This window comes from Larus michahellis, chromosome 19, assembly GCF_964199755.1.
Source record: "Larus michahellis chromosome 19, bLarMic1.1, whole genome shotgun sequence".
In the NCBI taxonomy this organism is placed as follows: Eukaryota; Metazoa; Chordata; class Aves; order Charadriiformes; family Laridae; genus Larus; species Larus michahellis.
This window is the reverse complement of record NC_133914.1, coordinates 8,645,831-8,670,324: the sequence shown is the minus strand read 5'-3', so window position 1 is coordinate 8,670,324 and position 24,494 is coordinate 8,645,831. Positions and strand designations below refer to the sequence as shown.

The 24,494-nt window shown below is 50.3% G+C and overlaps 1 pseudogene; it reads right to left on the bottom strand.

Moving 5' to 3' along the window:
- On the bottom strand, positions 1 to 23,651 carry LOC141733025 (kelch-like protein 10; annotated as a pseudogene).
- Between the last annotated feature and the right edge of the window lie 843 nt (positions 23,652 to 24,494).

The following is a 24,494-nucleotide window of genomic DNA, read 5'->3' as shown; positions in this document are numbered from 1 at the left end:
TCAGGCGCTGATGGAGTTCACAGTCCTGAGGGGTCTGGGCGTCAGGGGGGAGAGTAAAGTCAGGACCCTGAATTTTAGGAAAGCAAACTTCCGCTCTTCAAAGGGCTGGTCAATAGGACCTTCCGGGACACTGATGAAAATCTAGTTCCTATGAAACTGATAGAAATGGCACTTGCAGATTTGCATGAGGGACGTGTAAGTACAGGGAACATGGACTACAAATTCATACCGTTGCGCACGTATGAGTTCAAAAGTTTTAAGCAAAGTCTTAACTGTCAGTAACGCTGAGTTTATTTAGAGAAAACAAATCCCTTCTGTCCACACTTCCACCCTTCCTTGCCCAGCAACACTACAACGTGCTGCCTCCTGCTCTGCAGGTCATGGGCAACCCATTTCAGAACGGCCTCGAACACAGCCTCTTCTTTCACAGGGAGCTCATCCTTCTCCAGCAGGCGTTCCAGCTCATTGAAGGAGAGCGCCAGAAACTCTGTGGACACCCTGGTCACCTCCTCGAAGTGATGCAGGATGAACTCATGGGCTGCTTCTCGCAGGTCAGGACAGTAGTAGTAGCCTGTGAATCTCCAGATGCCAATGCAATTTTCCAAGCAAAGCTGGGATTTTAAGTACTCGCAGCACAGTCTGACGATGTCCAGGATGTTGAACTGGTCTGCCGCGATTAGCAAACTTTCAACGTTGTCATCCGTGACCGGCACTGTCCCGGTGTAGGCGTATTCCATAAGGAGCCTCATCATTTCAGGGGAAGTGCCAGGGATTTGATAGACCTTCCTCTCAGCATTGCTCCAGTTGCTGGAAACAAAGCCCTGAAAAAAACAAAGCAGTGCTGGGGAAGAAAGCGGCCTTGCTGTGTGAAACCCTGACCCCATTATCCCCTGTGCCTCCTTCCCCGGGCACCAATTTGGGCACTAGCAGTAGCCATGCTGGGAGGCTGTGGAGTTTTATGAAGGAATGTTTTACTAGCCAGTTGTTTTAATAAGGAGCCACAGGGCGAGCGGGCACCTTGCTTCAACGAGAAGAGCAGTGTGTGGGGAGAACGGTGTGTGGGGAGGGAATACCTCCCGCCTGGCAGCAGACCAGCCAGGCTGGCCACGCTCCCAGCCCTGCACCGTATCTGGGGCTTCGCCAGACACCACTTCCAGCTCTGCTGTTCGATCTGAGCTTGTGGATGAATTTTGGTGTCTGGGGAGGTACCAGGACTAGGAGGAACTGCTGGAGGAGAGTTGGAGTGCCGAGGGAAGTGCTGGAGATACACAAAGGCACAGTGTGGCACAGAGCAGGAAATACTGTTTGGCCCCATCCCCTCCTCCTTCAAGCACTCACCTGAAGTACGGACTGCAGCTAGAGAGGATCATCTTGTGAGCAATGAATGCAGTGCCGTCCACGCTGATGAGCCCATCGCCCAGCTTCCCTTCTGGGCAAAGCCCATGGAAGGCGGTGCAAGCCACAGCGCTCATCTCCCTCTCCCTGGGTGAGGAGGAGTATGCGGTGCGAGCCAAGCTGTCACCCACCTCGATGCCTGAGGCACTGGGAGATGCTCCTCTCTGGGGTGCTTACAACACTTTGTCCTTGCCCTCCCTCCAACGTCACAGTGGAACCCATGCCTGTCCGGTGGCTCTGTAACGTGCCCCATAATGACATCAGAGATGTGGGGGGGGCCAGGACTGGCCGTGAGCCCCTCCACAGCTCCTCTGTGGGGCCGAGGTCTGGGTCCCCGTGGTCCATGTTGCTGTGGGGTGGAGCCATGGGGTCCCTGGGCTCTGTGGACTTCCACACAGGAGAGAACATCTACCACAGCTAGAAAAGAAAAATTCCTGCCAGCCTCGGGTTGGAAGCTTGGTACATGAAAAACACTTGTGTTTAACGGAAGCTCTCTCAAGAGCTAGCGGTTTGAAGCAGCAACGCTACCAGGTTCAAGGCCCACATCTCCTCAGAGCACAAGTCAGTTTTGCAAAGCCAGACAGAAAGCTGAATGGAACCTAAAAGTGCAAACCGCCTCTTTCCACCAATGCCAGTAAAAATGCCACGAATACAGCAGGACTGGAAGTTTTGTTGGAAACGCAGGAACTGCAACAAAATCCTAATCGTCTTCCCATTTAGCATTTGCATTTTCAATCCCATACAATAAGAAAAAATGCAACGCCACTGGCAGTCTCCATAAAAGACACAATTCTAGAAGATAGGACCGCATAGGAAGACATGTAGAGCTCAAAACAACTTGGGGGGGTTCCCATGGGTCCTTTGGGGTTCCCTATAAGGGATATTGAGGGGATTTTGGGTCCTGTGGGTGGGATTTATAGAATCCCACCTATAGAATTTATAGAAAGGTTCAGGTTGGAAGCAACCGTGAAGATCATCTAGTTAAAACCCCCTGCCATAGGCAGGGACACCTCCTACTACACACTACCCCATTTTCACAGGTTACCCCAGGCAATCCGTTTCCCTTGTCCTATCATTACACTCCCCGATGAAGAGAGCCTCCCCATCCTTCCTGTAGGCCCCCTTTATGGATTGGAAGACTGCTATAAGGTCTCCTCCGTGATTCTCTTCTCCAGGGTGAACAACGCCAACTCTCTCAGCCTGTCTGAACTACTTTTTCTATTAAACCTGTTTCTCTTTCAGCTCTCTTGTTTCCATGTGGTGTGCGACACTTGCTGTCCCCCGCTGGCAGCGCTCAGCTTCCTGCGGAGAGAAGGGGCTGAGTGGAATCCTTGTCGACTTGCTGTTGGGATCAGGATCAGGACTGGATCTTTAGTGTTATTCGTGTGAAATACTTTTTCTATTAAATCTGTTTCTCTTTCAGCCCTCGTGTTTCCGTGTTTTTTTCCCCATTCCCTTTCCCAGCTGGGGTGGGGACATCGGGTGATGGACTCCTTGTCTAAACGACAAGAAACTGGGGGATGTGCAGAGCTGACCTGCTCCAACATCTGCTCCGGCAGGCTCGCCTAGAGCAGGTTGCCCAGGACCATGTCCTGCTGAGGCTCGGCTCTCTCCTCGGAGCCGCGCCATGCGCTCAGAGCCAGGGCAAGACGTAGGCAGGGCTCGGTGGCCAGCAAGGGCCTAAGGTCCTTACGCAGCCACCCTCCCCTGCAGCTTGCTGTCCCCTGCGGCCAGCCGTCCTCCTGGCACACTGCTTGTGGGGCAGTTTCCTCAGCCCCCCCCAACTCATGGCAATGCCAGGCATTCCCTTCCACGCTGGGCACCGTAAATGCCTCAGCTCACCCAAAAAGCTTTGGACGCGGCTCCAAGAGCAGCCGGAGTGCTGAGGCTCTCGTGCATGCCAGTGGGATAGAGGGGATGCCCGCAGCGTGATGGAGGAGGAAGGGGGAGCCCTCTCCCCCTCGCTAGGAAAAATTTTGCTCACAGGCTGGTGTGGCTGAAGCCTGGCCGGCAGCTCAGCGCCACACAGCCGCTCCCTCGCTCCTGCGCAGTGGGGTGCAGGGGGAGCGTCGGAAGGGGGAAAGGGAGAAAACTGGTGGGTTAGAAACAAGGAGAGTGGAAAAGAGAGCCCAAGGAAAACAAGGGATGCAAAAGAAAGCACTTGCTGACCATCAAGCCAGCGATGCCCAGCCAGGTCCCGAGCAAGGGCAGCCCCCGCCAACCTTCGCCCCCCACACACACTTTCCTTGCTGAGCACGCTCTGGTAGGCTGTGGGATATCCCTTTGGGCCGTTGGCCTCAGATGTCCCCGCTCTGTCCCCTCCCAGCCTCTTGGGCACCCCCAGCACGCTCGCTGGCTTGCAGTCTGAGAAGCAGAAAAGCCCTCGGTGCCGCGCAAGCACTGCAAGAACTAGCGCCCCCCGGGGCTCTCCGGGCTCTTTTCAGCACAGCTGCAAAACAGAGCCCCGCACGAGCTGCTGGGAAGAATTCTCATCATTAAGCTCGAGAGACGCTCAAGGTTCAGGACTTGTTTGGCACCCTTTTAGAACCCTCCCGGCCTTCACTCGCCTATGGCAGCGCTTGAGGCTGCTCTCGGTTCTGCCAGTCCCCCTGGGGCATGAGGGTCCCAGCCAGACCAGCCTCCAGACATGCCAGGCCCCGCAGACCTGGACAAAAGGCCCCAGCAGAGCAGAGCTTCCCTTGGGGCGAGAGGATCTGCTGGCCTCAGCTGGCAGAGGAGGAGCTCAGGCAAAACTTCAGCAAACGGCAGATGCCCAAGTCCCTGCCGGGCCCTGCTGGGCTGCACCCTCAAGTGCCCGGGGAGCTGGCAGATGGGCTGGGGAGGCCACTGCAACAGGGAGCTGTGCCTCAGGACTGCACGCAAGCAACCACCGGCCCTGGGCTGGGGCGCAGCAGAGCCAGCTCTCGGCTCAGGGAGAGCCTCTTGCCCACGCTGCCTGCTGTGGCCAGCCGGGGCGGTGACCGGCGTGTTTCCCCTGGGCAAAGCCGGCAGCCGTGGGAAGGCACAAAAATGGCCATATGGCTGGAGATGGGTCCCACGCCCAAGGAGCCAGCAGGGAAAACTATGCCTTGTTCTAAAGCTCTTTGGGAACCGCTTGCGTAGCCCCACAGACCTGGAGCTGCAGGCTTTCCTGCTGCCTTCATTCTCAAAACCACTCTTTCCCACTTGGCGCCGCGCCAGGCACAAAAATGGCCATATGTCTGGAGATGGGTCCCACACCCAAAGAGCCAGCAGGGAAAACCATGCCTTCTTCTAAAGCTCTTTGGGAACCGCTTGCGTAGCTCCACAGACCTGGGGGCTGCAGGCTTTCCTGCTACCTTCAGGCTCAAAACCACCCTTTCCCATTTGGCGCCTCGCCAGCCTCCCAAATCGCCTATTTCTGGAGACTGGTCCCACGCCCAAAGAGCCAGGACGGAAAACTGTGGCTTGTTTTAAAGGTCTTTGGGAATTGCTTGCGTAGCCCCACAGACCTTGGGGCTGCAGGCTTTCCTGGCGCCTTCAGCCTCAAAAAAAACCATTTCCCTCTTGGCGCCATGCCAGCCTCCAAAATGACCATATGCCTAGATATTGGTCCAACGTCCACAGAGGCTGGTGCCAAGTGGGAAAGGTTGGTTTTGAGGTAAGGCAGCAGGAAAGCCCGCAGCCCCCAGGTCTGTGGGGCTACGCAAGCGGTTCCCTAAGACCTTTAGAATAAGCCACAGTTTTTCCTCCTGCCTCTTTGGGTGTGGGACTCTAGACATATGGACATTTTGGAGCCTGGCGCGGCGCAAGTGGGAAATGGTGCTTTTGAGGCTGAAGGCGCCAGGAAAGCCTGTAGGCCCAGGTTCTCTGGGGTCATGCAAGCAGTTCCCAAAGAGCTTTAGAACAAGCCAAAATTTTCCCTGCTGGCTGTTTGGGCGTGGGAGCAATCTCCAGACATATGGGAATTTTGGAGTCTAGCCCAGCGCCAAGTGGGAAAGGGTGGTTTTGAGGCTGAAGGCGCCAGGAAAGCCTGCAGCCCCCAGGTCTGTGGGGCTACGCAAGCAGTTCCCAAAGGGAAGGGAAGGGAAAAGGAAGGGAAAGCCCGCAGCCCCACTGTCTGTGCGTGTTTCGTGAAAAGGAGCCAAGCGGTTTTGGCAGAAAATAAGCCGCCCCTTTCGTTATTACACTCCTCACCGATGTGGGTGCCTAGGTGTGGCTAGGGTTTGTATTTTTCGCCAGTTTAGCATTTAGTCCACATTGTCCTCCCTTTGTCTACAGTCACTCAATGTCGACGTACTCAACACTGATAAGAAAGATCACATGCGTTCTTGTGGTGAGGGATATCAGGTGGAAATCCTTCTCGCGGAGTGATCAAGTGAGTTAAAATTTTCATCATAATCCAAAGTCTAACATGCAAAACAATTGTCTAAGCGAAGGACAATACAGTGAGTATTAGTAAAACAACAACAGAGTGAAGCATCTTGTTATAAAGTCCTGTAACTGTCGGTGACCATCCAAAAAGAGTATCTCCCATCCATGTCCTCCGCCTCTCTTGACTCTTTCCAACGCTTGGTGTATTTCTTCAACCTGATGATGGACGGTAATCAAAGTTGTCTGTCTATTTTCTTGGGCCTCTTTCAAGAGTCGCTTCAATTCATTGTGTTTTAGCAGCTTCTTCACCAGGGAGAGATTCATTCCGATAGGGGTAGGCAACAAATCTCGAATCAATGTATAATTAGATTGTAGCAATTGAAAAGACGTAACAAGAGGTTAATAATTGAAGTCACATCCCATAACTTTGTGTTAGTAAAGTTCAAAAACAACGATTTGAGTGATTACTATGTCATCTCTGAATACAAGACTACAGGGAGACCTCATGCTAACGCACCCTTTCCCAATATATACAAGCACAGTCTCTGGGGTTTCATCGGGATGTTTCTCAAAGTGACAAACATTCTGGTTGGTGTCAAGACAAAGGTCTTGTGCTTTGAGAGTATTACTCTCACAAATGAATCCTTGTTGGTCTCGTGAAACGCATGCATCAACATCAACAGTTTGCCATTTAGTCTCATTTTGTCGTGCCCAACGTCTGTGCTGTGTTGGATAGAGTACAGCTCCTTGGTGATTCAACCCCAGTGCGATGATTCGGTATATGGTGTATACCAAAGCATTGCGTGTCGTTAAGACAAAAGCTGTGGCCTTGCTCTCAATGGGATCATAGGTGAAATTAACCAGATACCACCTGGACTGAAATTTTTTCTCAAATTCAATTGCGTTATCCCATATTACTTTTCGAATTTCGGTGGGCAAGGTGCCTTCTTCACCTTCCCTTATGATTGCGGCTGTCATAGATTGCATCCACAGTTGGGCTCGGATACAACTAAGAGCCAAGGAAACATTGGTTTGGGTTGTACCAAGTGCATCTGTGATCAGCTGATGGTCTTTTTCACCCGTTTCTTCCCACTGAGGCAATATATTCGATAAAAGCCATTGGTGGTTTCCCAGTGCTAATAGAGAGGACTGTAGGGGACGTCTTAATTTGTCCAGATCAGTAGTGGTTGTGACTAGTTTATTGGCAAGTATCTCAGCATCTATACTATTCAAGACTCCCAGGCCTGTTCCTAAGAGACCAGTCGCATCCCTCTTCCGTCCGTGTGAAGTGGCCAGAGTTCGTTTGCGTAACCATGCTGACCATTCTGCATAAGATGTACTCAGGAATGGTAAGCAGGTGGGTTTGATCGCAGAGATTTTAATCTGCATTGACAATTCTGCTCGTTTGAGGGAATACGTGGGATTAAACAGTATCTGTTGTTGACCTGTGTGTTTAATAACGTAAGGGCCAATGTTGAAAATGTAAGGAGTTAGTCTAATGGAGGGCTTAGAAGAGAGAGAGGTGTTTTTTTTCTCTTGGAAGAGAGAGCCTTTGAGAGTTTGTGGGGGTGTAGGTTCTGGATTTATTTCAGCAAGTTCAGGTGTATTTGAGTCAATCATAAATTCAAATAACAATTTTGTGCCCTTGTAGACCCAAATACAGTACACTACTGTAGTTTTGATGAAAGTGAAATTGTGCCAGCAATCTGAATTTGGCTCCATAATTTTGTAACAATCAGTGTTGTATTTGTCCGGTTTGGTAGAGTCTACATAGATGGTTTTAATTACAGTTGGCCTGTGGTGAGTAGACCCGTTGATAAATCAGCAACCAATGGGTATTCTTGTGGAATAATTACTAAATTGGCCAAGAATACAAAAATACAGCATTGTTCACACATTAAGGAAAGTCATAAAATCAAGAGGCTTCTGAGGTAGAATACAGCCGCAGCTAGCACACGAAGAATGCAACAGCTGTGATTCCCTGTACAAGGTTGTTTGCGAAACTACACGAGGGATGGAACGGAACGCGCTTGTTCCATGGTCTTCCCTTGTGACGAATAGCAGATATGGGGACGAGATGGTACTACGGAACTGATAAGCGGCCTACACGCTACCCGAGCCAACATTTCGTCAAATGTTGATGAAATGCTGTCCTTTTGTGCGAACTTTGCTCACCACAATGTACCAAAACACACCTCCATCCCAGAGGCTATCCGCCCCCGAGGTGTGAACACTCCTCCTTGAGTACAGTAATCATAATAAAAGTACATATGACTAAAGTCACTCAAACTCCACTTTGAAGATAAAAAAATAATATAAAAATAGCCCAAGAAAGAGGGGATGTCAGGGAAGACACCATCGCGAAGAATTCCACCGCTGTTTTCTGGGATCAGTCAACGGGCTGAGCCTTTCTTCCCCTGCACAGGGACGCCTTTGGGTAAGACTTCGATTACACCGAGCGCTTTCTCGGGGACTTAGAAATTTCTCTAGAGAATCTCTACCCTACATTTATAGCCAGGCTGTATCGTTTATAATTTTGTTGCGCGTTTGTATACTTAACAATAGCTTTATTTGCACGTGCTTTGCAGACAGTGTATTTATCACCGGCAATCCTAAAGAACCTGTATATCTGTTGTTTAAATAAACTGCACTTTTTTAAGTAGCTAGTCGTTTTGGTTTCTCACTGAACGCGACCAAAACTTGAGAGTGGCCGTGCTAGTTCATGAGCACGACTAGACTGAAGGTGCAGCCCACTACTAGTGTCTCCAAATCGTAATAGTTTAACACATATTAAACGCGATTGGACTGATAGTGCTGAATTGGGCATCACTCAGAATTTAAACCCAGCCGCACCTAGCCTCCCACCTCGGTGAGGAGTGTTAGAACGCAAGGGGGTTTATCTTCTGCCAAAACCGCTTGGCCCCGTTTCACGCAACAGAATTTGGCGTAGTCGGCAGGATTGCCATGGATAAACTGCTGCAAAAATAGGATTGTGCCCCTTCCCAGGCTGGGAAGGAGTGGGCCCAAAAATTTTGGAAGGATGAAGAGAAAGTGGTGGAACGTATTGAAGAGTGTCGGGCTTCACAGAAGCTCAGAGCGGGGAAAGGCAAGGGTGTGATTTGTGCTGTGTTAGGCGCCTGTTTATCTTGTGCACAACAAGAAGCTAGAGAAACCCCTGCTCCTAATCTGATTTCAGCTGTAGAATATGCAACCCTGAAATCGGAGAATGAGGTGCTGAAGTCATCATTAGCCTTGCAAAAGGAGACAGGAGAAAAATTAAGAACTCAAGTCGATAAGCTTGTGAGTGAGAATGAATGTTTAGGAAATCGGAATGCTCAACTTGGGAGTGAATATCGCCAACTTAAAATGTCATTGGAAAGGGTGACTGGGCTCTTAGATAAAATGCAGCCCTCGACCCAGGTCCAACAGATTCGTAAGTTAATGTGTTACCCAAATTCCGGAACCCAGACCGGAGATTTTTTGTCTAATAGTGAGGATGACGAAGAAGATGAGGAGGAAAGGACTTTTACTTTGAAATCCCAAGTTTTTCCTTTACGTCCTCTGGTTAAAACTGAAACTGCTGTTGATGACGATGATGAAATTCACACCACTGTGCGTACTGTTCCATGGACACCAACCGAGTTAACAAAAATAAGGGAGAAATATTCGAGGCGACCAGAAGAGTCAGCTGTTGAGTACGTGTGGCGAGTTTCTTCTGAAGGGAGAGACAGAATTATGCTGAGTAAGCAAGAAGAAGGAGACTCTTGGGGACCAGGAGTGTTTTTAACCACTATGCCTGGGGATCATAACTATTCCCTAAGCGCTCAAGCAGCCTATTGGGCAGGGGGTATGGATCCGCGAGAGAGGGGGGAGCCGTTAGAGATTAGAGCTACAGGCTACTCTGATCTGTTTGCGGCTGTACGGAAAGCAGCTTGTCTGCAAGCCATGTATGACAGAGAGGAATTTCGGAAATCCCCAATGTCAGCCCCTATCGACTCATATCGATTCGCCCCTCTCATCCGTGGTCTTCCCGATTGCCTGAAACCATTCCTTGTTCGCACTCAAGATCATATACGGGATTCTCGGGGTGCTTATGGGCGGGGCCGTGGTCACTACTTGCCCACCTGGAATGAATATGTACAGGAAATAGATCAATATGGGCGCCGAATGGGCTGGGCCAGCCTAACTAGTGAGAAATCCTCCGAACACCCCCGAAAGTTTCGCCAAGTCCGAACTCACACTCAAAACCCTAAATTGGAGGGAAGGTTTAAGCCTGATAAGGACCGAAATGAGTTGTGGCGTAAAGCCCTACAATTAGGGGTGCCCCGACAATTCTTGCACGGTGTCCCTACGGGAGATCTCCGTACGCTAGTCCAATCTCTAACTAGAAAGAATAATGCGGCTGGGGAGAAAAGTCTAACCAGAGAATCCCCAAGCCATGAGAAAATTGTGCCTTCTGCACCGGAACGTAACTTGATTGATTTGACAGAGTCCCAGCCAAAAAACTCCTATCCCCGGGGAGGGCAGTGAGCCACCCTGTCAGGCAGGTACTAGCAATCCAATGGCTCTCTCATAAAGACTCCGAACCCGTTATTGTCATTCCTGTTGGACCCCGGAAGATATTGGTAAATTTTATTATTGATACCGGAGCCCAAATGTCTGCAATCACTAATGAAACAGCACAACTTCTAGGTATAAATCCCACCCGACGCAGAGTCAACTTCACAGGAATTGATGGTGTGGTAAAAACATGCCCCACTGCAAAAATTAACCTCTGGTCGCCGGGAGAGCAGCGAATGACTAGGTGCCTCACGTACTAATCTCCTAGGATTTGACGTGCTGCGTGGGCGAATGTGGAAACTCCCAGATGGAACTGTGTGGAGTTTTGCAGGACGCAAAAAAGGATTAGACACAGTTAAATTGGGCCTATTAGAAACATCTATACCTTTGCCTCCCTCTAAAATTACCAAAGTCCGACAGTACCCACTGCCTGCAGCTGCACTTGCAGGAGCAGATGGGTGGTATCAGATTTAGAAAAAAGAAACACCATTAAGAAGACTCACTCGCCTTATAATTCACCGGTGTGGCCAGTAAAGAAACCAAAAGGGCAATGGCGTTTCACAGTAGATTACCGAAAATTAAACGCCAACACTGCACCCCTGACCGCTGCGGTTCCGAATATCGCGGAAATTGTGACTATGATAAAAGGAGCTGCCCATCCTTGGATGGCTGCCTTAGATGTTAAAGACATGTTTTTTATGATTCCCCTCCTTGAGCAGGACAAAGCGCAGTTTGCATTCACGTGGAAAGGAGTCCAATATACCTTTAACCGACTTCCACAAGGATACAAACATTCCCCCACCATTGCTCATAATGCTTTAGCTAAAGTGCTATCAGAGATTCCTGTTTCACAGGGATGTACAGTATACCAATATATTGATGACATTTTAATAGGGGGAGAGAGCCAAGAAAGTGTACAAGACATGATGCAAAACATCCGAAAAACATTGTCAGATTTGGGATTGGAAATTCCAGACTCAAAGTGTCAGGGACCCGCACAGGAAGTTAAATTCCTGGGGGTCTGGTGGATTAAGGGAGCTGCTTCTGTCCCTCAGGATACCCTGAAAAAATAGAACATGGACAGAATCCTTCCAGCGTGAAGGAGTTACAGCAAGTCCTAGGAACTTTAAGTTATTGGCGTAAACACATCCCTGGCTTTTCCATCATTGCTCGCCCCCTTTATTGTTTGCTCAAAAAAGGTAAATCCTGGGAGTGGACTGAACAACATACTAATGCACTAGAATTGCTAATAAAAGAGCTAAGGTTATTCCAACAACTTGGCCCCATACATCCAACTGACCCTGTCTATGTAGAATGGGGGGTTCAGCGAACATGGTTCTCATTGTAACTTATGGCAAAAGGGACCAGCAGGACCGGAGAGACCATTAGAATTTAGCTCCCACTCCTTCAATGATACTGAGAGCAGATATTCAGACCTTGAGAAGGGTTTACTGTCCCTGGTGCGAGTGTTGCAACGGGCAGAGCAGATAAGAAGAGAACAGACTGTGGTCATTCCCACAGACCGTGGGAAGGCCTGGGCAGGTCAGGTGACCCAAACTGACCAATGGGGTGTTCCCTCCCAGCTCCCACGCTCAGGGGAAAAGCGGAGGCATCAATGGCTTGGGGCTGCGGCAATGGCCCGTGGCTGAGGAGGAGCCTGCCACTTTCTCTGCTGTTGATCCTGATCCCTGGGTTCCTGAATGAAGCTCCAGTAGGATGAGGGTTCTGAATGAAGGTAGACTAAAGGCTTTTGAATGAAGGTTCCCATTCGTAGAGAGCTGGTGGCAGAGGAACCAAAGGGAGTTGAAGAAGGGCGAGTGCAGGGTCCTGCACATGGGGAGGACTAAGCCCATGCAGCCAGAGCATGACAGCAGCGGAGGGGCTGTGCCATGGCTGGAAAAGCGTCTGCTTGGCCTGGCCCAGAGGGTGATGAGCCGCGGCACCAAGTCTGCTTGGAGGCCAGGAAGCAGCGCTGAAGGCCAAGGCGAGGGGCATTGGCAGCAGGTGGAGGGAGGTGTTCCTTGCCCGCCGCTGTGTCCTGCTCGGGGCTTCCCAGTGCAAGGCAGAGATGGGCAGAGTGGAGAGAACCCCCAGGCCAGGCCCCCCCAGGGCCCCTCCCACTTTCCGTTGGGCTGGGACCGTTGGTCCGTTGGAGCCAGCAGCCACCAGCGCCAGCAGGACGGAGCTGTGCTGGCATGCAGCAGCGCTGGGAGGAGGCAGGGGTTGGCGGAGCAGAGCCAGGGTCCTCCTGTCCCGGGCGGGATGGGCCAGGCCAACTGCTGCTGCTGACGCCCGCCGCTCTCTGCTGCACAGGGAGGCTCTCACCGAGGCCGAGGCGGTGCTGAGAGTGGGATTGCTTTCACACACCAGGTGACAGGAGTGAAAACTGTAGCTTGTTCTCACGCTCTCTGGGAACTGTTAGGATCCCCCAAAAACCTTGGGCCTCCAGGCTTTCTTGGTTCCTTCAGCCTCATAAACCACACTTTCTCATTCACCCCAGGGCCGGTCTCAGAAATTTCCATATATCCGGGGATTGCTCCCACACTCAAGGTGCCAGGAGGGAATACTGTGGCTTGTTCTAAAGCTCTCTTGGAACCACTTTCATGGCCCCACAAACCTCAGGGCTCTGGGCTTTCCTGGCACTTTCAGCCTCAAAATCACTATTTCTCACTCGCCCCAGGGAGGGCCCTAAAAATAGCAAATGTCTGGAGATTGCTACCATGCCCAAGGAGCCAAGAGGGAATTGTGGTGCTTGTTTCCACTCCCTTTGGGAGCTGCTTTCTCTGTGGCAGTAACCTGTGTGCTAACACTCTCCCCAGGGCTGGGTTCAAAACCAGCATACCTCTGAAGATTTCTCCCACATCGATAGTGGCAGGAGGGAACAGAGGTGCTTCTTCTTATTGTCTCTGGGAACTCGTTTAACTGCCCCAGTAACCTCTGTGCAGACGCTCTCCCCAGAGCTGGACTCAAAACCAGCAAAAATCTCAAAATTCCTCCCACAGTGAAGGAGTCATGAGGGAAAAGTGATGTAATAAAAATCTAAGTATTGTTTTTGCAGAGAAACAGCTTGGCCAGTCTGCAATAACGTAGCTAGAGAATGATTAACAACACAAAAGCTGATCAAGAGACGTGGAAGAATACTCATCCCTTAGACAAAGGAGAAACCAGTCTATGCCAGATCGGCAGCTTAAAAGGAGGATGAGTGTTTAACTGAGACCAGCTATGGTGGGCAATAATACCAAAAAAGGGAAGAAATAAAGAAATAAAGGTGAAGTAAGGGGTTTAGGAGGGGTGATGGGGAGAAGTAAACAGAGGTGGAGCGAACAGAAGTAGTTTGAGGCGAGTCGGACAGGCTGTAAACCCTGGAGTACCTAGCCAGTGGGGAAACAGGGGAGGGAAACTTCGGCCGGGAATAGGGAATAAAAAGAAGTTATTTCAGGAACTCAGGTGTGCCTGCTTGCTGGGACACCCATTCTTGCAAGACCCGCTATTAGCAGTATATTTTACCTATTCTACCCAAGCATACGTGTCTCCGTATCCTGTTTCTATTTCAAAAGTTTGCTTCAAATCTTCAATTTACTTAATTGTTACTGCCTTTGGGTCATTTTGTGGTTTACATTTTTCCACTATAGGAAGATCAGTGGTCCCACTTCCTTCTTTACTACTGTTTTGTTCTTGCTTCCTGTCCTGGTTGGAGGTAAAACAGAACCAATTTTCTGATTTGTAATTTTACTTTTTAGCTGGGCCTCTTCTAACTGTTTAAAGCCTGAAATTAACAGCATATTGTTCAGAAACTGTTCACTCTCAGAGTGATAAAACCTGATTATACCAAGGAACAGTGCGCAGAGAGGCTCTTGCTTATACTTATTGCCATAACAATCAAGGTCAGCTAACTTCACTGTTTGCCCCGTTGGAGGGTCAGAAGTGGAGAAGCGCAGAGGGGTCCCACCTGCAGGGAGGAGCAGATGGGACAGGGGACCCCAAACTGACCAACAGGGTGTTCCATCCCATCTGCATCATGCTCAGTGTAAAAGCTGAGGGATCAAAGAAGCAAGGGGGCTCTGTCTCGTTTTTTCTTCAATGGCCGACGTCTGAGGAGGACCCTGTCTGTCCGTCTGCCTTTGTTCCCGATCCGAGCATTCCTGACTCTAGTTCCGGAATTCAGCCACTCCGAGTGGCAACAATCACTCCTTGAGTGAAGTGCAGCACCTCGTGTCCTGCCCAACGAGCTGCAAATAGCAGCTGAAACAGCCCAACGAGCTGCAAACAGCTGCAGCACCCCACCTGGGGCACCCACAATAGGTTGGCTTGCCCTGTGGGCTTCTTATAGTCTGATAAATGGTGGGTGGTGCTGGGTCCGCCCACTCTAGCTCAGCAGGCTCTCACAACAAGCTGTCGGCCCCCAGCACAGGCACACTGCTTCTCCCAGCTTCTAAGAAGACCCAAACAGAGCTTTTTCCCAGCCCTTTTGACTTCATATTGCTTCAGATCGCTTCCCCAGAGCAGATTTACCTGCCCTGAAGCTCGTCTCCGCACCAAAAATAGCAAACATCTGGAGATTGCTCCCATACCCAAGGAGACAGGAGGAAAAACTGGCTCTTTCTAAAGCTCCCTGGGAACCACTTGCATGGCCCCATATTCCTTGGGGCTCCAGGCTTTCCTGGCACCTTCTGCCTCAAAACCACACTTCCTCATTCATCCCAGGGCCGGCCTCAAAAATTTCCATATGTCTGGAGATTGCTCCCACACCCAAAGAGCCAGGAGGGAAAACTGTGGCTTGTTCTAAAGCTCTCTGGGAACTGCTTGCATGGCCCCACAGAGCTTGGGGCTGCAGACTTTCCTGCTGCCTTCAGCCTCAAAACCACCCTTTCTCACTCACCCCATGGCCGGACTCAAAAATTTCCATATGTCTGGAGATTGCTCCCATGCCTAAGGTGGCTTCTGGGCCGGGCTCGTGCCCAGATTGGCGATAATCAGAAGGGGAACCGCTCACTCCAGTGGAAATAATTGGCGTGAGTGGAAATAATTAGTGTCTCGTTGACTGTGGGACAGAAAAAGGAGATCAAGAGTCCGCCCAAACGAACCTCGCGCCATTAAGAGATTGTTGTCTGGGAGGTCACTGCCAAAATTATGTTTCAGGGAAGCTTGTCTTACCGAGCAACATGCTGTGGCTTGTTTGGAGACTAATTATCTCCAAAGTTTGGGGTTTATTAAGTGCTTTTTGGTTATTAGTTGGATATCTTGGGGTTTTTTTTCCCTATTTACCACCTTTTATTGCTAAACGAACTGCAGAGATTTTCCAACTAGGCATGATATGCCGGATCGAAAACTGAGGGTGACGAAATTATATTCTTAAAGAAAGCAGTTCACCTTCCTCCCATTAATTTTCCACCCCTTTATCTCCGTTGGTTTTTTTCCTCCACTTTTCGGCTTCCCCCCACCCCAAGAACTGCGGTCGTGTGGTTTTATACCAAAAAAGGTCACCATCGGGTGTTTTTGCGGGGAACGATGGCGCAAAGCGAGGAGGGAGCAGCAGGTCAAGGGAACCGGAATCCTTGAGCGCTTGTTATTTAACAGGAATTATCGTTATTTTCTTAAGGGAGAAATGATTCAGAAGGGACTTGGGATGTGAAGGACTTGGAGGCCAGAAAATACACCCCGTGCCCTTGTTGGTGCCCAGAAACCATCACCGGAGGACGCAGGAGATGGAAACCGTCCCTCCAAACCAGAGACGCCTTCAGGGGGATGTCGCGGTGGCTCTGCTGGCTGATTCCTGTCTCGGTACCGGCCACGACAACCAATTTGCCAGCAGGGAAGGAGGTGTGGGGCAATTTTAGTGATTTTTGAGAGTATTTAGCAAAAATCCCGTGCTGGAATGGCTTCTGTGAGCCACTAGTCACCAGTTTAGCAGCTCAGCGTCACGGCTCCCTTAAATCCCCCCAATTCTATTCAAATAACACGGCAGTAATGGGCTTGTTGGTAATTAACGCTATTGGTAACGGACTTGGTAAAGGTTCCAGGGGCCTGTTGGTGGAATTTATGGGAAATACGTAACCTGTTAATCACTTTTGAGTTGTGATTTAAGTTCCTCCTAAACCCACGACTTGATTGGATTGTGCAACATTGTTTGGGGTAAAAACTTAATCTAAGCATTAAAAACATGCAATTCAAAATACTTGAGGATGGCAAGGAAGGCTAAAGGATGGTCTTGGCAGAATGATTTTTCTCCCGGGTGTTTATTTTCGGGGTTCTGGCTGATGGAACACTAAAATGCGCGCCCAGCCATCGGAAGAAGAGCAAACTCTGGGAAAATGGGGGATGAGGGAAGCGCCGTTGAGGAGTCGGTGTGTTGTTGGTGCAAGGCCCGGGCTGCGCAGGCCCTCACAGTTAACATTGACCTTCTCCCAGTCACTTGGCCAGTCCTCAACGGCGGGTTTTTTGAGCCAAAGTTGGCCAGAAATGTGCCAAAATGCCTGGCAAAGCGCTGTCTTGGAGCGTTGCTGGCCTCCCGCGTTCTACACAACATTCCGAAGCACTTGGTGCTCAGCGGTGGTGGCTCTTGCAGCTCACTGCTCTTCTCAGAGTGCACCTCACCATCTGGGACAGGTTTTGAGGAGGTAAAAAACCCCAATTTTCTTGCCAGATGGGGCCCAAGCAGACTCAGAAGGCAGAACGGTAATGTGGTGTTGCTGGAGAAGTTGTTAGAGGAGAGCAATTAGTGCTTTCCTGGGAAATATGAGCCGTATTTATTACAGCTCCTCACGTATGCGCACGTTTATCCTGCTGGAGATGTTGCCCGCTCGCCTTCCTCACCTCTTCTTTCTCACGCTTTCAGGCACGTCAATGTCCGCAGCCAATTCCAAGCGGAGCTTCCTGACCTCCAGGACCCAGCCCGTTTGGAAGAGGAGGAAGAGGGAGCCTCGCTGGTCTGGAAACCCTGGGGCGACATCAAAACCAACCCGTAGACGCAGGAGAAAGGTTTTTCTAATGCTTTTCTTCCACTTTCACCCCACCAAGGGATATGATGGGTTGAAAATTCCACCTTTTTGGGCTTTCAGGAAATAATTGCAGGAAAAAAAAAAATCACACCTAAAAGCTTCTAAACTCAGCCTCTAGTAGTACGACTCAATGCCATTCCTCTAGGAAAGAGACTGACAGCATTGCTACTAAAGAGCTATTCAGACACCTGCCCAAGTCATCTTTCAGGACAGAAAACATCAGCTACCCTGAGGTTTTTCTTCGCAAGCTTTTCTTTTCTTATTTTTTATAAAGAACCATTTCACATTATACTGCATATGTTCATCAGCATCATTCCTGCTCTCAAAGTCCGTCACAAATTTTAGATTTCCTTACAAACAAGCCTGATCTTTTAATTCCTAAGAAAAATTTAACAGTGTCAACAAAATACTAGCAAAAACCACCAGTTTGCAATCCAGGTTAAAAACTCTCCGTGTATTCACATGAGATAGACAAAAGAGGAAATGAAGACAATTTCCCTCACATATCTCCCCCAAAGTGCTTTGAGGTAATGGTTGCAATCAGAACAGGGAGACGCGGAAACTCCAGCAACTGCTCCTATTCCGTCTCCAGCCCTCTCAGGTTGTCAGGAGGTAAGGGATGTCATTGCAGCAAAACTGTACTAAAAGAGACCCTTGTTCCTTTACAACAACTGCCACATTATAACTATCGGTCAACTGCAAGCTCTGCCATATATTTAGAATAGAATCATAGAATCATAGAATTGTTGAGGTTGGAAGGGACCTTTAAGATCATCGAGTCCAACCTTTAGCCTACCCTGACAAGAGCCACTTCTAAACCGTGTCCCTCAGTGCCCCATCTACCCTTTTTTTAAACACCTCCAGAGATGGTGAATCCACCACCTCCCTGGGCAGCCTATTCCAATGTTTAATAACCCTTTCAGTGAAAAAATGTCTCCTAATATCTAATCTAAACCTCCCCTGACGTAACTTGAACCCGTTTCCCCTCGTCCTATCACTTGTCACCAGGGAGAAGAGGTCAGCCCCCATCTCTCTACAACCTCCTTTCAGGTAGTTGTAGAGGGTGATAAGGTCTCCCCTCAGCCTCCTCTTTTCCAGGCTAAACAACCCCAGCTCCCTCAGTCGTTCTTCATAAGGTTTGTCCTCCAGGCCCCTCACCAGCTTTGTAGCCCTTCTCTGGACACGCTCCAACACCTCAATGTCCCTCTTGTAGCGAGGGGCCCAAAACTGAACGCAGTACTCCAGGTGGGGCCTCACCAGTGCCGAGTACAGGGGGATGATCACTTCCCTAGTCCGGCTCACCACACTATTCCTGATACAGGCTAGGATGCTGTTGGCCTTCTTGGCCACCTGGGCACACTGCTGGCTCATATTCAGCCGGCTGTCAACCAACACTCCCAAGTCCTTTTCTGTCGAGCTGCTTTCAAGCCATTCTGCCCCAATCCTGTAGCGCTGCATGGGGTTGTTGTGACCCAAGTGCAGGACCCGGCACTTGGCCTTGTTGAACCTCATACCATTGGTCTCAGCCCATTGGTCCAGCCTGTCCAGATCCCTCTGCAGAGCCAACCTACCCTCAAGCAGATCAACACGCCCGCCCAGTTTAGTGTCATCTGCGAACTTACTGAGGGTGCATTCAATCCCTTCATCCAGATCATTGATAAAGATATTAAAGAGAACCGGCCCCAGCACCGAACCCTGGGGGACACCACTTGTGACTGGACACCAACTGGATTTAACTCCATTTACCACCACTCTCTGGGCACGGCCATCCAGCCAGTTTTTTACCCAGCGAAGAGTACACCTGTCCAGGCCATGAGCAGCCAGTTTCTCCAGGAGAATGCTGTGGGAAACAGTGTCAAAAACTTTGCAAAAATCCAAGTAGATAACATCCACAGCTTTTCCCTCATCCACTAAGTGGGTCACCTTATCATAGAAGGATATTAGGTTTGATAGGCATGACCTGTCCTTCACAAACCCATGCTGACTGGGCCTGATCACCCTGTTCTCCTGCATGTGCCGTGTAATGGCACTGAGGAGGATCTGTTCCATGACCTTCCCAGGCACCGAGGTCAGACTGACTGGCCTGTAGTTCCCCGGATCCTCCTTCCGGCCCTTCTTGCGGATGGGTGTCACATTTGCTAACCTCCAGTCAGCTGGGACCTCCCCGGTTGTCCAGGACTGCTCATAAATGATACCAAGTGGCCTGGCGAGCACCTCCGCCAGCTCTTTCAATACCCTTGGGTGGATCCCATCCGGCCCCATAGATTTGTGCACCTCCAGGTGCTGAAGCAGGTCCCTCACCATTTCCCTTTGGATTAGAGGGGCTTCATTCTGCTCCCCATCCCTGTCTTCTAGTTCAGGGGTCTGGGTGCTCAGGGAACAACTGGTCCTACTGCTGAAGACTGAGGCAAAGACTTCATTAAGTACCTCAGCCTTTTCCTCATTCTTGGTCACTATGTTGCCGGCCCCATCTACTAGAGGACAGAGATAATCCTTAGTCCTCTTCCTATTGCTAATATATTTATAGAAGCTTTTTTTGTTGTCCTTGACAACAGAAGCCAGGTTTAGCTCCAGCTGGGCTTTGGCCCTCCTGATTTTTTCCCTACATAGCTTAACTACCTCTTTGTAGTCGTCTTGAGTGGCCTGCCCTTCCTTCCAGAGGCCATAGATCCTCTTTTTTTCCCGAAGTTGCAACACTAGCTCCCTGTTTAGCCAGGCCGGCCTTTTTCCCCGATGGCTTGTCTTCTGGCACATGGGGACAGCCTGCTCCTGCGCCTTTAAGACTTCCTTCTTGAAAATCATCCAGGCTTCCTGGGCTCCTTTGCCCTGGAGGACTGCCTCCCAGGGGACTTTGTCAACCAGGCTCCTGAAAAGCCCAAAGTCCGCCCTCCGGAAGTCCAAGGTAGCAGTTCTGCTGACCCCTCTCCTTGCTTCTCGCAGAATTGAAAACTCTATCATTTCATGGTCACTGTTCCCAAGACAGCCTCCAACCTTCACATCCCCCACAAGACCTTCCCTATTTACAAACAACAGATCCAGCAGGGCACCTTCCCTATTGGCTCTCTCACTAGCTGTGTCAGGAAGTTATCCCCAGCACATTCCAGGAACCTTCTAGACTGTTCCCTCCCTGCTGTATTGTATTCCCAGCAGATGTCCGGCAAATTGAAGTCCCCCACGAGGACAAGAGCTCGCGATCTTGAGACTTCTCCCAGCCGTTTATAGAATATTTCATCTGCCTCCTCATCCTGATTGGGCGGTCTATAACAGACTCCTACTACGATATCCGCCTTGTTAGCCCTGCCCCTGATTCTTACCCATAAACACTCAACCCCATTATCACCATCATTAAGTTCAAAGCATTCATAACACTCCTTAACATACAGGGCCACACCCCCGCCTCTCCTTGCTTGCCTGTCCTTCCTGAAGAGCCTATAGGCATCCATGGCAGCACTATAGCTATGTGAGTCATCCCACCACGTTTCTGTGATGGCGACTACATCATAGTTTCCCTGCTGCACGATGGCCTCCAGCTCGTCCTGCTTATTCCCCATGCTGCGTGCATTAGTGTAGATGCACTTCAGTTGGGTTAATTGTCCTACCACTTTCTTGGGGGGACAGGCCCTGATTTGCACCTGGTCATTCTCGGACACTACTGTAGTTACCAAATTATCACTACTCCTTGTGTCTATGCTGCCACACAATTCACTATCCCCCACCATCGCTGAGGCAGGCTGCAAGACCTTGCTATCACTTATACCCATGAGCACTGCTATGTTGCTCCCAGGCACCACTTTTGTGGTCCTGGTTTCGTCCCCATCCCCCATCAAACCTATTTTGAGCTAGTAAGCTACATATGAAACTCCTATCACTGCTAATCCCTTGAACCATCCAGTCCATCGAATGATAGAGGGGTGGAGCGGAACTCCTCCTGATTCTTCTAGACAACCTGCTTCTCCATTACAGACATGTAAAGCACTCACCTGGAAAACAAAATGCTTATACACCAATGCATGCAGCATGGGGAATAAGCAGGAAGAGCTGGAGATCTGTGTGTGGTGGCAGGGCCACGATTTCATTGCAATTACTGAGACATGGTGGGACAGCTCACATGACTGGAATGCTGTCATGGATGGCTATGTCCTTTTCAGGAAAGACAGACCAGCAAGGCGTGGTGGTGGAATTGCACTCTATGTGAGAGAGCATTTGGAATGCATCGAGGTCTCACTAGGGGCGGATGAAGAGAGGGTGGAGACCTTATGGGTAAGGATTAAGGGGCAGGCAAATATGAGGGACACTGTTGTGGGTGTTTATTACAGGCCACGTGATCAGGAAGGGGAAGCTGATGAGGCTTTCTACAGACAGCTGAAGGTAGCCTGGCAATCACAGGCCTGGATTCTCAGGGGGGACTTCAATCACCCTGGTATCTGCTGGGAAGACCACACAGCCAGGCATGCACAGTCCAGGAGGCTCCTCGAGTGCGTTGATGATGACTTTTTGACACAGGTGGTACAGGAGCCAACAAGGAGAGGAGCACTCCTGGACCTGGTACTGACAAACACAGAGGGACTGGTGGAGGACATTAAGGTTGGGGGCACCCTAGGTTGTAGTGATCATGAAATGATAGAGTTCAGTCATGGGGACTATGCACAAGACAAGAAGTAAAATTAAAACCTTGGACTTAAGGAGGGCTAACTTTGATCTCTTCAAGAAGCTGCTTGGAGAGATCCCGTGGGCTAGGGCTCTGGAAGGCAAAGGGGCTCAAGAAAGCTGGTTGGTATTCAAAGACCACTTCCTCCAAGCTCAGGATCGGTGCAATCCTAAGAAAAAGAAATCGGCCAAGGGACGCAGGAGACCTGCATGGTTAAGCAGGGAGCTTCTGAAAAAGCTCAAGTGGAAGAAGGAAGTTTACAGTAAATGGAAGAAGGGACTGACCCCTTGGGAGGATTATAAGAATGCCACCAGTGCGTGCAGGGATGAAACAAGGAAAGCCAAGGCCACCTTGGAATTAAACCTGGCTAGGGATGTCAAGCTAAACAGGAAGGACTTCTACAAGTATATTGGAAGCAAAAGGAAGACCAGAGATGTTGTGGGCCCACTCTTGAACAAGACAGGAGCCATGGTGACGGAGGATGCGGAGAAGACAGAGTTACTGAATGCCTTCTATGCTTCAGACTTTACTACTCAGCCCAGCACTCAGGAGTACCAGGCTTTGGGAAAAGTAATAGGGGAAGAAGAAGACTTCCCTTGGGTTGAGGAGGATCGAGTGAGGGATCGATTAGATCAATTAGATATTCACAAGTCCATGGTACCCGATGGGATGCACCCGAGAGTGCTGAGGGAGCTGGCGAAAGTCATTACTGGGCCGCTTTCCATCATATTTGAAAGGTCCTGGAGAACAGGCGAGGTGCCTGAGGACTGGAGCTGAGCTCCCTTTCAAGGCAGACGTGACCCACAGGCCCAAACGCTCACCACAGAATCACACAACGGTGGGGGTTGGAAGGGCCCTCTGGAGATCACCTCATCCAACCCCCTGCCAGAGCAGGGTCACCCAGAGCAGGTGGCACAGGAACGCGTCCAGGCGGCTTTGGAATGTCTCCAGAGACGCAGCCTCCACCACCTCTCTGGGCAGCCTGTGCCAGGGCTCTGCCGCCCTCACAGCAAAGAAGTTCCTCCTCATGTTTAGGTGGAAGTGCCTGTGCTCCAGTTTGTGCCCGTTACCCCTTGTCCCATCGCTGGGCACCACTGAAAAGAGCCTGGCCCCATCCTCCTGACACCCCCCCTTTCAGTATTTAGAAGCGTTGATAAGGTCCCCCCTCAGTCGTCTTTTTTCCAGACTGAAAAGACCCAAATCCCTCAGCCTTTCTGCATAAGAGAGCTGTTCCAGTCCCCTCATCATTTCCAGTCTTTGGATTTCTTGCCGTCTCCGTTTGAAACATTGATCAGTGATGTGAAAGAATCATATTTGCCCCGTGTCGTGTACAACTCCGTAGTGCCTTGCTGAAAGGTGTCAAGCAGTAATACTTTCTGGGGTTGAAAATAGGGCTGCTGTCACAGACGTGTACGAGTGTGGGGATTCCTGCTCCGCGCCTCGTTGCTGTTCCTGATTGATTCTAAAAAATCAAAGTTTTGGTGCAAGATGAGAATCTGGCCCAGGTTCTCCGGCGCCAGGATGGCTCGACGATGCTCCAGGACGCTCTGGCCGGTGGCAAAGGCCTGCTCGGGCGAGACGGCGGTGGCCGGGATGGGCAGGTACTGCCAGCTCAGCCGCCCCCGCCGTTCCCCCTCCGCCCACCTCTTCTCTCCATCCCCTGGCCCACACGTCGGAGGAGCAGGCGAGGGGGGCATGGGGGGTTACACGGAGTTCCCCCCCAAAAGAGGCGGGTCACGGCCCCAAAATCTCTGGAAGTTGGGCGGGGGCTGTGGTGGTTAAAAAACATTAAAGATCCCTGTGACTCTGGGTGTGAGGCACTGAAATAGTGAACAAGCTCTTCTTTTTATAGCTATTGAAAAATAATATTCATTCCTGTATCTAGAAGGAGATCAAAATAAAAAGCGCTCTCTCTAAGGGTGCTCTGATTCTCTACGCTGTCAAGGAGCTTAGACTAGGAAAAGAGCTGGAGAAGCTGTACTTATAAAGAGCTATTCCAGCGTCAGAATATATGTCTAAACAGAGAGCCAGTCTAAGGGACTTGGGACGTGAAGGCCTTGGAGGCCAGGAAACACACTCCGTGCCCTTGTTGGGATGCACCCGAGAGTGCTGAGGGAGCTGGCAGAAGTCATTGCTGGGCCGCTCTCCATCATCTTTGAAAGGTCCTGGAGAACAGGCGAGGTGCCTGAGGACTGGAGGAAAGCCAACGTCACTCCAGTCTTCAAAAAAGGCAAGAAGGAGGAGCCGGGGAACTACAGGCCGGTCAGCCTCACCTCCATCCCTGGAAAGATGATGGACCAGCTTGTTCTGGGCGTCATCTCAAGGCATGTGGAGGAAAAGAAAGCTATCGGAAGTACTCAACGTGGATTCACCAAGGGGAAATCATGTCTGACTAATCTGATAGCCTTCTATGATGGCATGACTGGACGGATAGATGAGGGGAGGGCAGTGGATGTGGTCTACCTTGACTTCAGCAAGGCTTTCGACACGGTCCCCGACAGCATCCTCATAGGGAAGCCTAGGTAGAGTGGGCTCGATGA